Source organism: Pleurodeles waltl, chromosome 6 (assembly GCF_031143425.1).
Source record: "Pleurodeles waltl isolate 20211129_DDA chromosome 6, aPleWal1.hap1.20221129, whole genome shotgun sequence".
NCBI classification, from domain to species: Eukaryota; Metazoa; Chordata; class Amphibia; order Caudata; family Salamandridae; genus Pleurodeles; species Pleurodeles waltl.
In genome coordinates this window covers 1,512,799,380-1,512,813,760 of record NC_090445.1, presented here as the reverse complement: position 1 = coordinate 1,512,813,760, position 14,381 = coordinate 1,512,799,380, and the positions used below count along the sequence as shown (strand labels likewise).

The 14,381-nt window shown below is 46.2% G+C and overlaps 1 protein-coding gene across 3 annotated transcripts in view; it reads right to left on the bottom strand.

Annotated features, from left to right (window-relative positions):
- SLC35E2B (solute carrier family 35 member E2B) overlaps positions 1-14,381 on the bottom strand; it is a 184,071-nt gene that overhangs the window by 137,327 nt on the left and 32,363 nt on the right. The gene's annotated exons all lie outside the window — the stretch shown is intronic.

The window sequence follows — 14,381 nt, the reverse complement described above, 5'->3', positions numbered from 1 at the left end:
TTAAATGCTAAGTCGAAGTGGCAGTGACACTGCACACAAAGGCCTTGCAGTGGCAGGCCTGAGACATGGTTAAGGGACTAGTTATGTGGGTGGCACAATCAGTGCCCACTAGTATTATTTAATTTACTGGCTCTGGGCACATGTAGGGCACTTTACTAGGGACTTATAAGTAAATCAAATATGCCAATTGGGGATGAACAGATGTTACCATGTTTAAGGGGGAGAGCATATGCACTTTAGCACTGGTTAGCAGTGGTAAAGTGTGCAGAGTCCTAAAACCAGCAAAAAGTCTGTCAGAAAAGTGGAGGGAGGCAAGCAAAAAGTTGGGGGATTACCACCTTAAGGCTGTCAGGTCTAACAATTATGTAATATCAAAGAAAGAACACCAAAATACATTTCTGTGCACTACACAAGTTCAGTAACTGAGCTACCAGCTAAGATCAGAGGTTTAAAAACTGTATCAAGAGTTTCGAAGCACTAGATTGCATCGGGCCTGGACTCTCCTTATAACTTGACCGCCAGCTTCTACGCAGACAGAGGGTGCCACGGTCTAGACAGAGGGTGCCACGGTCTAGACAGAGGGTGCCACGGTCTAGACAGAGGGTGCCTGTAAGATCTCTGTAACCCGAGCAAAGTGCCTGAAGGCTAGGCTGCACAGTCTGTTTCTGGGTGGATAAAGGATGGAGGCTCCAATGAGTGAAGCGTGGGCCAGGAAGGTGGGTAAAACCTGACATCTAGTGCCCCGTTACTTCGAAGCAAGCACACCAGAACTACAAACACCTAAAGTACACCAAGATGAGATGGCACCGCAAACCTTGCCCTAATCATGTAAACAGGCAGTTATGTATTTTCCAAGGAGATTTATCTGATGTACCTTGCACCCATTTGCACACTGACCCACTGGAGACAAGTCACTAGCATGGAAAACAGACAACTCTTAAGACCCCCCCCCCGACCCCGGTGACACTGAGCCAGCACTCGCTGGAAGCCATACTGAAAAGGGAGATGTTGTAAATCATTCAGTGGGGTTACTAAAAAGAAACAATGCATCTATGAAGATAACAACAAATGATTAGAATTGTTTTTAATTTGCAAACATAAATACGCAAAAGTACAAGTTATTTACCTTGGGTAACGAAATATCTGGTAGAGACATATTCTAGTTGCAGATTCCTTACCTTAGAATAGATACCCAAGCAATGCCATCCTCGGTGGTGAGCTGCGAACCAAGATCACACTAGGAAGTCCTACAGGACCGAACGACCAAAGTAGACGTCCCGACAGACCTGATTGTACAGGCAGTAGTGTTTAGCAAATGTGTGCAGGAACGCCCACGTAGCTGCCTGGCAGATATCCAGGACAGGAACTCCGCGTGGCAACGCAGTGGAAGCAGCAGTTGCTCTGGTGGAATGAGAACGCAAGCCCTAAGGGGGTTGCTTCTTGACCAAAGCTTAGCACATCTTGATGCAAAGAAGTAGCCATTGAGAGATGGTACGTTTTTGCACCACCTTCCCTTTTTTTGCACCCACTTACCAGACAAAGAGTTGATCGTCCACCGGAAAATCTTTAGTACGATTAAGATAGATCGTCAACGCTCTTTTTGGGTCCAGACGGTGGAGTCTCTCCTCCTCATGGAAAGGATGTGGGGGTGCGTAAGTAGTAGGCAGGGTGATGGACTGGCCTACATGAAAACGCGTAACCTCTTTTGGAATGAAGGAAGCCTTCGTGCGCAACACCACTTTGTCAGGGTGCACAGACAAGTATGGAGGTTTGGATTAAAGGACCTGAAGCTCACTCACTCTGCGAGCAGAGGTGATTGCAACAAGAAAGACAGTTTTGAAGGTAAGGAGCTGTGAGGGACATAGGGAGTACACATTAAATAAGTAAGGACAAGACTGAGGTCCCACTGAGGCACGATAAATGGAGTGGGAGGAAATAAATGGGCGAGACCTTTTAGGAATCTACTCACAACAGGAGATTTAAAGAGTGAGAGCTGATCAGGTAACCTAAGAATGGCGAAATGGCAGATAAATACCCTTTAAGGGTGCCCAAAGCAGAGCCCTGCTGAGCCAAAGAAAGAATGGACAAAAGAACCTCAGATAGAGGGGCAGAGAGGGGATCAAGAGAACTGTTGGTGCACCATGCCACAAATTTATGCCAGCGACAGGCGTATACAGTTTTGGTGGAGGGACGCCTGGCTACCAAGATAACATCACAGACTTCGGGTGAAAGATCAAAAGTCATCAACTGTCGCCGCTCAATCTCCATGCATGAAGGTGGAGAATGGACATGTTCGGGTGGAGAACCGTTCCCTGTTGCTGCGACAGAAGATGAGCCCAAAGAGACAGTCCGAGTAGAGGATCGATGGCCATTCTCAATAGCTCTGGATACTATACTCTCCGTGCCCAGTCCGGACCCACCAAGATGACTTGGGCCTGGTCATTCCTGATCGCCTTGAGAACTCTGGGCAGAAGTGGTATAAGTGGAAAGGCGTAAAGGAGGCCAGAGTTCCACTCGAGACGAAAAGCGTCTCCAAGCAAGTGCCGCCTTAGAAACTCCAACTCGCAAAACAGCTGGCATTGCACGTTCTCCGTGGAAGCGAACAGATCTAACCAATGCTCTTACCACTGCTGAAAGAGACCTTGCGCCACCTCCAGATGGAGACACCATTCGTGATCTACTGTGCATCGGCGGCTGAGTTTGTCCGCTCTGGCGTTGAGAGAACCAGCCAGATGTTTAACCACCAGGGTAATGCCCTGATGTACCATCCATGTCCAGAGACGTAGGGCCTCTTGACAAAAGGTCCAGGACCCTACTCCGCATTGTTTGTTGCAGTACCACATGGTGGTAGTAATGTCCGTGAACACCTGCACTACTTTCCGTTTGAGAGACAGAAGAACTGCTTTCCACGCAAGCCTGATCGTCCGGAGCTCCAGAAGACTGATATGGAGCCCAGGCTCCGCCAGAGACCGAAGGCCTCTGATCTTCACCTCTCCCATGTGGCCGCCTCAACCCAGAAGTGATGCATCTGTCACTATAGATAGATCTGGTTGGGGAAGGGAGGGGGATTTGCTGTGGACCCAATGCGGATTCTAAAGCCACCCCTGCAGGTCTAACGCAGTCCCCTCAGAGATCTGGACCATGTCGGAGGGATTCCCCTGATGCTGCACCCACTGAAACTTCAAGTCCCACTACAGAGCCCGCATATGTCATCTAGCCCAGCAGCCTCAGAGTCAGTCTCACCGAAACCCAAGACAGAGGCTGAAAGATCGGAATCATAGCCTGAATATCCTGGACTCGCTTTTTGGGAGGATAAGCCCGACACTGCACTGTGTCCAGAATAGCTCAGATGAAAGGGAGCATCTGGGAGGGAATTAGGTGTGACTTTGGCACATTTATAGTGAACCCCAGCGTGTGCAGGAGGTTTGCCGTAATCTGAAGGTGGGAGATGACTTTCTGGGGCGAGTCTGCCTTCAACAGTCAGTCGTTGAGATAGGGGAAGACTGAGACCCTTAACCTGCGCAGATGAGCTGCAACCACTGCCATCACTTTTGTGAGCACCGAGGGGCGCTAGTAAGGCCAAAGGGAAGCACGCTAAACTGATAGTGCTCGAGACATACCCCGAATCGTAGGTAACGCCTGTGGGCAGTCAGGATGAGGATGTGGAAATAAGCATCCTGCAAGTCCAATGTTACCATCCAGTCTCCTGGGTCTAAGGAAGACAGAGCTTGAGCCAGGGTGAGCATTTAGAATTTCTCCTTCTTGAGGAAGTAGTTTAGGTCCTGAAGGTCTAGGAGAGGACGTAAGCCCTTGTCCTTTTTCGGCACCAGAAAGTAGCAGGAATAACCACCATGACCTACTTTGGGCACAGGGACCTTCTCTATAGCTCCCTTGGCCAAGAGAGATGCGACTTCCTGGCAGAAAAGTGCCAAATGATCCTCCGGGAGTTGGCTGAGTGATGGAGGCATGGCTGGTGGGGCAGATTCAAAAGGGAGGGAGTAGCCCTTTCAAACAATCTGTAAAACCCACCTGTCCGTAGTCATGGACTCGCAGTGGGACAGGTAATGGCAAATCCTGCTGCCAACTGGATGGGAGTGAGGTAATTGACTAGGAGGGTTTGGAGGCTGAAGCAGCGGTAGAGGTGGACTGGGCAGACCTCTAGTTCCCTGTCCCACGTCCATGTGAGATTCCACGTCCCTGGCCACGCAGCGGCTGAACAGCCTGGGTAGCTCGGTGGCTGGGTGGGGGATGGGACAGGGAGCCCCTCCCATGGCCACTAAAAGGGGGGAAAAGCAGACTGCGGGGAGGGGCAGAGTAAAGACCAAGGGACCGAGCCGTAGCCCGGGAATTCTTGAATCTTTCCAAGGCCGAGCCCGCTTGGTCTCCGAAGAGATAGGAGCCATCAAAGGGCATATCCATGAGAGACTGTTGGACATCACCAGAAAAACCAGAAGTACGCAACCAGGCATGGCGTCTCAATGCCACTGTTGTAGCAACCGATCTGCCCAGAGAGTAGGTTGTGTCCGGTCCACATTGGATTGTGAAGTTCGCTGAATCTCTCCCATCGTTGACAGCTTGGGAGACAATAGCACGTGCCTCCTCCGGTATCGACGGCAGGGCTTGCTCAACCGTATCCAACAGAGAGTGGGTATAGCAGCCCAAAAGGCATGTGGTGTTCACAGACCGCAGCGCAAGTCTGGAGGAAGAAAACAACTTCTTCCTAAATTGCTCCAGCCTTTTTGATTCCCTATCCGGGGGTGCAAAAGGGAATGCGCCTGAACCTGGATGACAAGACTCTCAGGCGTGCGGTGTTGGGACAGAAATTTAGGGTAGTTCGGAGTGGGTCGATGGCAGCGTGCGATAGTCCTATTCACAGTAGCCCCTGTGTTGGGTTTGGACCAGTACCCAAAAGGACATCTGTGAGGGCTTCATTGAATGGTAAAACGGGCTCAGTTGTGGAAGACCCTGGCTGAAGCACCTTCGTCAGGAGATCGGACCTGACCTCTACAGTAGGAAGTTCAAGGCCAAGGACCATGGCCGTCCAACTGACCACCATACCGTGTCACTCCCTTCGCTGTACCCACGGTAGGAGGAGACAGCATGCCAGCGTCTGGAGAAGTGTCCAGTCCACTGGCATCGCCCAATTCCTGTGCCCAGTCCAAAGATAGGTCATCCTGGTATTCATAAGGGTCCAGGGACCCCTCCAATCCTTCCCCAAATTCGTACCCATAGGAAAAAGGGTCCAAATCCATCCGGGGTGAACAGGCCACATTGAAGACAAAGGCAGCGTCAGCCGACGCCTCTACGACTCGGAGTCGTCGGGGATAAGGATCTGGTCAACGTCGATAGTGGGCACTACCGACGTCGGGAGCATCGACAATCGACCCTGCGCCGGGGAAGGTCTCAATAGTGCGACCGGTGGAGATCTGCAAGCGGATCCAGAGGGGACCTCGCTGGCCAGAGCCGAAGCCGCTGTAGCTGGACCTGAAGGTCCCTCAACCCAACCCTATGGGCCCGAAGGCACCGCATCTGGGTCGGTCCACACAAAGATGAGACGCATGGCCTCAAAGAATTCCTTAAGTTGGGAGGGAGTCGCTCCGGCTCCTGGAAACTCTGGGAAGCACGGAGCGGACGCAGACTCCGAGGACAGAGGCTTTGAGCGTCGACACTCCTCCCGCATCGCGTCAGCTGGGCGACGGGGAAAAGTCGAAGAACGATGAGACCGCTTCGACATCTTTTTCTTCCCTGCACTCGAAGATTTTGAGGACGATAAGTGGTGATGGCTCAGCGAACAGTCTTGAGACCTTCCTCTCGAGCGAGACCCGGACCTACGCAGAGTCGAGCGCCGGACCGCCATGCACTTGAGGGGCCACTCCCTCAAGGCCTTCGGGTGCATGGCCAGGCACTCGGAGCACGACTTCGGGTCATGGTCGCACTCAAGACACCACAAACAAACCCGATGTGGATCCGTCACCGACATCATACGGTGACAGTCCTCGCACAGCTTGAACCCGGTCTTCGGGGACATCCTAAACGCACCAAAAGCTCACCAGAAAACTTGACAAAATGGTCGAAATCGGTCAAAAAGAGACGAGGGTAGCTCTCCCCAGATCAGCGCATGGCGCGAAATGAAAAGAACTGACGTCAATGCGCTGAGGCAGCGTCTATGTACTACTCCTGACGTCATCACGGCGACTACGACGCCAACAACGCCCACGGAGTCGACTGACACCACCTACCAACAGCGCAAGGGTATTGCTCGAAGAAAAATCTCCGGATCCAGTCTGACGTTGGGGGGAAATTCTAAGGTAAGGAATCAGCAACTAGAAGTCTCTATCAGACTGTTACTCTACATTTAAATCAAAGTAAATCTAAATGTTATTTTATATAATTAAAAGAAATGCAGCACTGGACAAAAAAGTGAAATATTGTGTAATATACGTGAAATTTGTAAACGGTGTAGACTGTTTTTAGCGTCATTGTATCATGATTTCATTAATCACGTTCACGGAGTCAAAGCACCGATGATTTTAGTGGGAGCTGGAATGATGGGAGGAAGGGCAATCTAGGCGGTGATCATCCTTGGTGATGCCTGCAATCCTGTGCATTACAAACAGTAAACGATCAATAACCATTATTAGGCGACAAGAAGTGCTGTTAAAGTCAGCGAGGGGGCCGAAAAATATCCAATCTACAAGAATGAACATTTTTTAAATCAATATAAATTGTAAGTGAAGTACCTCAAAAGTTAAAAACCAGAAGAGGAGTGTAAATGGGCGAACTGGACAGTTTGGACATGTAGGTTTCTGAGCAGAGTGGGGTTTGTTAAAGCCCAGCAAGCCTGGAAGGCCGGTCCCAGGGACAGGTCTTACATTTTATTAGCTTTGCGCCAGTCATATGGTCATTAACAGGCATTACCGGCCCACCTGCCTGGCTTTTGCCAGGTCCTACCAGCCTTTGACAGTCACAGTCCTGTCCATGTGATTGACGATGCCCCAGCCTTAGTGGGTGAGCCACTGGGCTGTACGTGTGGCTGACTTTGCTCCAGCCCTTCCAGCAGTACAGAAGCGTGGGACTGTGTGCAGTTAACTGACTTTTCCCCGTCTTAAAGTATCGCACCTGTCTGTTGAAAATGTCTAAATTTGCTTGATAAGGCTGGCTAATTTTGAATTTTACATACCCTAATAAAAACACTGAAGGAAAAAATATTTTCTAATCAGCGTCTTTCAACAAAACCTGCATCACGTGCTTCTTAAAATAAAGCTGCTGTTGTTGTGTTTTAATGTAAATGTTGTAAACATCTAAGCGCTTACAGTAACCCATTTAGGAGTGAACACAGTCCTTAAAAATAGCACAGGATTATGAGAATGTCATGCATTTTTCACAACGCTTGCGTGAGCGTCACAGAATTGCAGATTATGGGTGTCACCACTGTCATCCAGGATACTCTTTTTATAGACTTTGAAATTATTTTGTATTATAACGGCTGGTAAATCTCTGATGTTTTCAGTAACATCTTAGCCCACTCACCAGAAGCGACGTCTTAAAAAGAAGGCACGGAGTCATCGCGCTGTGAATTTTTCTGCCAACTGTGTTTCAGTTCTATTTAAAAAATATGTTTTTGTTTCAAGCAAGAATTTGTCGCTATTCTCAAATACATATAATGAACGGAGCTCCTCTTTGTAATCGGAGGAGACACTCTTTAGAGAAAGTAGGTGATCCTTAGCCCCGAAGTAACATACGGAAGAAATGTCTAACTATGTTGAGTCTCACTGTAAATTACAAGTGCAAAGCTCACCACACTTTCTTTTAACAATCTGCCTTCAAATTAAAACCACGAACAGGAACGGTAGTTCCAGCCCTGTGCAAAATCACATTTAGTGGAAGAGGTGTGTCAAGTATATACCCTACCCGAGCAAACAGCAGTGTACACAAATAACTTAAAACTATCGCAAGCTCACTTAATCTAGTTCTTTTTTAGTTCTGGGACACTCAAGAACCTTTTTTAACTGTTATTACAAGTTGATATCGGAGTTGACTGAAATAGAAGCTCATTTGTCAAGCTCATTACCATTTTTATCTGAAATAGGTGCTACATACTGGAAATGAGCGAAGTCACCGCCCCTCCATGAAAATATAAGGACAGAAGCAGACAAAAGAAATAAGTAACATAGCGGGAGGGGGAAGGACCCGGGGCAAACAAGCAACGGAGAGGCCTGGATGGAGAAAAAAACAAGTACCTCAAGTCGAGCACGACCAGCGGAAGGACACATAAATAAATGTATTCAATTAGTACTTGGTCCATGCGCTCTACAAAGGGACAACACGAAGAAGAAAGTGGAACTAGTTACGATGCCCCCAGGCAGTGACCAATCAGTAATAAATGAAATGAGTGATCATGAAGCGAACAAATAGTAAGTTATATGTGGTCTGAGCAGCCCCTTTTTGAGGTTGTTTTTTTAAAGATACAACAGACTATTGCCAAGCGACAGCGCGCATGCGCTGTCTGCGGGTTCAATCTAAAATGGTATCATATCGAAAAGGATTACAGTGGAGGCTGTAGAAAAAGCACCAAGACCTAGCAACAAAAACAGCTTCAGTCATTTTGATTCCCTGCCGAATGCTTAAGTAATAAACTTTGCCGAAGCAGTACAACCTCTTAGAATGATAATGAAAAAGAAAGACATACATCACAACTAACGCAAGTACTGTAGGGATTAGGTCGGTACTAACAAAGGTGATGAAAAGTGGTAGGTTTTCATTAGGACGCTTACAAGATGCTGAAACAACATTCTCTGTTATAGAAAGGAAGGCCCTTGCAAGCTGCAGGGGAATCAAACATGCCACATATTTCATATGGTGGTTTTAAACTCAGACAGGACCATAAACCTCTAATATATTTGTTTAAAGGAATAACGTGTTGGATGGAAATATTACTCCACAAATTGGAACATGGATGGAGTTGAATTTTGATGTGGAGTACATGAAAGGAGTGAAAATGTGGTTGTAGACAAAGCCAAGAATGCTGGTGAATGGTATTGAGCAAACTTTATAGTTGCATTAGGAAAATATAATAAAGGGTCAGGATAAAATGATGCGCAGTAAAGAGGAATGGAAACCGATGATCAATGAAGAATCCCTGCAGAAAGAAATTAAAGAGAGGGGGAAACAGGATTGGAACAGTGAGATTCATCAGGAAAAAGAATGAGGGACTTCCATAAAGTAAGGGGCAAATTGAGCAATTTTGATAACAAGTTGATGAGGAGAAATCAGATGGTGCCCCCTGAGGGTCTTCACACATCAATATAGCTCATTAAAAACATCCTGGTCAGAATATGCAAAGATATTGTGAGGTCTGATGGCCGAAGATGCATGCAACGGGGTTAGAAAGTATTAAAAGTGTGTTAATAGTGACAAAACAAAAAGTGTAAGTTAACATCCATTGGGATGTGTGAAAATTTCTGATATTCTATGAGAGAGGGTAGCAGTTGTCTTTCTTGACCCAACTGGAAAGATTGGGGTCCAGTGATAGACATATCCTGATTCTATGGAGCATGTGGATCCTTAAAATGTCATCAAGTTCATAAATTACAATTTTATGGAAAAAAGAAATTCTGAAAACTTTAGTTTCAGACAAGGGAGTGTCACCTCCAATGGGATGACAGCAATCATGCATGAAATCGTGCTTTTAAGACGATGGGCTAGTGGAAAGGATTATCCAATTGGTTTTCTTTAGCTGATTGGCGTCCCTGGAGGAAGGAACTGTAAAAAATAATCTGGGCACATAGAATAACACACCATTTGGTTAGAAGTGCGTCACATTTTATGTCCTTCAAAGGCCGGGAAATGCAAAAAAAACTAGCTGCTTGAGTGACAGCACTCTCTAGTACTCACTTTCCACTGGTAGCGAGATATAAATCAGTTGATTTATAAGCCATATTTCTTGTATTATTTGGCACATATACAGTATATCTTTAAAAAAGTACTAAAAGCATATTTAAAAAAAGAAAGAGACCATGCACAGTGGACATATAACCAAGGAGAGCAATTCTAAAAGTGCATACATACATGTGTTCCATCATCAATCGGTGAATATCAAAAATGGACTAAAACAGTATGTTCAATATAAGAAGTTGATTACAGTTCCACTATTTCAATCTGAGCAGTACAGACGCTATTGTTTTTAATGATTTGAGTCCGTACACTGTTTCATAAATATATACACAAGATTATAACAGTGATTTTAAGTGGAAATTCCACTTTGTTACTGCAGTCCTTTCCAATGTCTTCCACATGAGAAACTGTGCCTACATGCCCTTGCATAGCAATGTTGATGTGTTTCCATTCTTTATCACTAGGGGAAACTCATCAGGTCTAGGAGCTGCTAGGCCCATCGTCATACAGAAAACAAAAGAAATAAGCAATTTTACATTTTACTAAGTTGTGAAACTAACTTGCCACCCGAGTGATGAGAGAGGGGATAGGACAGATACCTTGTTGGAGATGCTTATGCTTGTAAAGAAGGAACAGCCTGAAAAATAAGACAAGCATCTGCAATGCAATAGGTCTCAAATTTTCTCGAGTTAGAGCTATTGGCACTGTAAAATCAGAACTGGGCTTTTCTTGCCACATAAATTTGTCAACCCTGTCTCATAATTTCATCATTTCCTACCAGATTTTGGTGGTCACTGGTGGCTACAGACATCAGAAATCACAAGCCCTTGAGGAGAGACAAGAAAATGACTGCACTACCTTGTGTTGCGTAAACATCTGAACAGAAATTAGAAAATAAGGCTAGAAAGGTATTTTATTTTTATTGTAACATAATGAAAAGTCTTTCAAGCATTCTTGCCTCTCATTTCGATGAGCAGCCTGAGAATTTTTATGGCCCCAATAAAGGAGATAAAGAATGCCACATGTGCAATGCTGTGGGTGCTGGCAAGGAGGGGCCCTGGGGAGACAGAATCGAGATGCGATGCAAGGCTAAACAAGTTTCACATCAGTGCTTCTAGGTTTAGCTACATTCTACCAGAAAGGGCATATTGTGGCCTTTATGAGCACTGAGCTAAACAACCAGGTTTCTTTTGTAAAATAAGCTTATTTAGGAGCCAGAAATAAACAAGGACAGCACTGGAATAAAGCCAAAAGAAATGTCAGCTACATGGGAGTAGATGGGAGGAAAGGAATGCTGTAATAAAAAGCAGGCAGCTACCAGCCTAAAACACCCACAGTGAAAGGGGGGCACCAAAGAAATAAAAATAGTCAGTCACAGCAGAAGATAAAGAAACCAAAATGGAATAATACAGTAGTTGGTCACTGCTCCAGAACAGAAAAAGGAGGGAGAAAAAGGCAGAACTGACCGCTAGTGAGCAAGAATTTGTAAAGGACACTGCAACCAACATAGGAAATCGCTCCATAAGAAGTATACAACAAAAGTATACACAAGGTTGAATGCTTATGCTTGACCTGAAAAAAAAAAAAAAAAAAAATTAAAACAGAGCAGTCAGTTTTGTGCTTGGTTGGAGGCAGTGGCATGTTTGCAGAGATGTCTTTACTAATGTTGGTATGAAAGTACCTTTTGATCATAGCAGTGCAGGCAGTTTGGGTATATTAATCAGATAAGTTATGTGCGAGTCATGTCTGTAAACATAAAGGATGTCTTCAAGTTAAACAAAGCATGATCAAATGTAAGTCATACCCACTGGAAATCTATTTCCTCTAAACAGCTAATCAACCACAGTCGGAGCACTCATTCAGTTACAGTGTACATTATTTTGTGGATTCCCCTGTGGTCGCCTGTCAGTCTGGTTTGGCACGCACCCCTATTAAATTACAGTGTGCGTAGTGGCAAGTCGGAGCAGTTTCTCTGGTCACTGCTACCAGATGTCTTATCCATCAATGCGACTGCCATTGTATGTTGCGTATACTTCGGGTTCCATCTTGATGTGGGCACATAAACCATGCAATGATTGTTGGGAAATATAGTCTTTATTTTTCAACGAGCAAGTTTGTTTTGTGCATGCTTTAATAACGCGGTTAGACAGTTATTAAACTGGATATGTAATCTTGAGCTGCACGAATATATGCTGGAATGGACCAAGAATACTAGCGTCACTTTATTCATGCAAAACATATGTTGGCAAATATTCCCTGAATATAACTTTCTAGTCCACAAAGCAGATTCATTATGTTCATGCAAAACTTTTCTTGAAAAAATGTTTAATAGCAAAGCCTGCAGTGACAGATGTTTTGAAGTCCTGAAATTTTGTTGAGCCCTGTACTTGCAGTATTAAATCTTAATATGGACTAGCTTCTTTTATTAGTACCAAAAACGCCATGTCTCCACCAATTGGATTTGGAGTAATTACTTCAATTAAGTAGATTTGAGACCAATTGCAAAATGATTGTTAGTCAAGAAATGTTTAAGTAGTAAGGCCGTTTTGGACAAAGGATAACATACAAGTTTTTTGTTTTGAAATCTGAAACATTTGGACAAGTCCATTTAAGACTGTTATATTCAAAGAGATCCTCAAAGGATGGGAACTGGGAAGGACAGAAATTACTTTGTGGTTGTGTGATAAAAGTGTGTGTGAGAACTAAGGAGCAGTAAAAGCGAGAGTTACAAAAGCAAAGCGAAAACCACAAAGTATTATTATGCAACAAGAGTTGGCAAAGTAACTAGGTCTTGCTTATAAACGAGCTATTGGCTGCTCAGCATGGCTAAAAGGTATTGGGAGTGTAGTGTCAGAGTGGAGTGGGGGAGCAGAGTGTCATACAGTGGATCTGATGGAATGTCAGACTGGAGTAGGAGGGGTAGAGTGATGTAGAGTTGAGTAGAAGGGAAGTAGATTTCAGTAGTTCAGTGGCAGAGAGCGTCTTAGAGTGGAGTGAGTGGAATAGTGTGGAATGGGTTGGAGTGGACTGGAGTAGAGTGGGGTGAATAGGCCTGAGGTAGAGTGCAGTGGAATGAATGGTGTGGGGTGGACTGGATTGGATTGGGCTGGACGTGCGTGGGGTGGATTAGATTAAATTTGTTGGGTGGTTTGCATTGGAGTGATAGGGCTGGGTGACCTGGATTGGATTGGAGTGTGGTGGATAGAAGTGGGGTGGATTGGATCTACTGGATTGGAGTGGGGTGGACTGAACTGAACTGGAGTGGGATGGATAGGATTGGAGTAGATTGGATTTGCAGCGGGTGGATTGATTGCAGTGGGTGGGCTTGGAGTGGTGTGGGGTGGATTGGATTGGAGTAGGGCAGGCTGGATGGATTGCAGTGGGATAGACTGAACTGGGGTGGGGTGGACTGAGATAAAGGGGTGGATTGAAGAAGAGTGTGGTGGATTGAAGTAGAGTGTGGTGGACTGGAGTGAGTGGGGTGGACTGGAGGTGGGGGTGGATTAGAGTGGGGTAGAATGAAATGTGGTGGGTCGATTGGATTTGGGTGTTGTGGGTTGCAGTGGAATAGTCTGGACTGGAGAGGACTGAGGTGGATTGGATTGGGGTGGGGTGTGAGGACTGAGGTGGACTGAACTGGGCAAGGATGGGGTGGATTGGTGTACAGTGGGTTGGAGTGGGGTGGACTGGAGTGGCTTTAAATGGGGTGGGTTGGATTAGGATGGGGTGGCGTGGTTTCGGTTGGAGTGGACTGGATCTGACAGGAGTGTATCAATTGGGGTGGAGTGGACTGGATTGAGTCAGATGGACTGGATTGAGTGAGGTGGATTGAATTGATTGCGGTGGATTGGACTGAGTGGGGATTTGATTTAGTGGGGTGGGAGGACTGGATAGAGTGCTGGATTGGATAGAGTGGTGGATTGGATAGGGGTAGACTGGAGTGGGGTGAGTTGAGTTGTGGTGGACTGGAGTGGATTGGGGTGGATTGGGCTGGAGTGCGCTGGATTGGAGGGGGGTGGATTGATTGGAGAGTGGTGGACTGGATGGAAGTGGGGTAAATTAAGGTGGTTTGGAGTGGGGTGGATTAAGGTGGACTGAAGTAGGGTGGATTAAGGTGCATTGCGTTGGACTGGGATGGACTGGGGTGGTGGGGTGGATTGGACTGGAGTGAGGTGCACTGGGTAGCAGTGGACTTCATTGGAGTTGGATGGATTGGAGTGGGGTGGATTGGAGTGGAGTGGGTTGGGCTAGATTGGAGTTGGTTGGATTGGAGTTAGGTGAATTAGACTGGAGTGGGGTGGACTGGGGTGGGGTGGACTAGATTGGGTTGAGGTGTATTGGATTTGAGTGGGGTAGATTGGACTGGGCTGGATTGGGGTGGGGTGGACTGGATTGTAGTGGAGTGGACTGGATTGAATTGTAGTGGGTGAATTGGGATGAGGTGAGGTGGACTGGATTGGAGGGGAGTGGGGCAGACTTTTTGATTA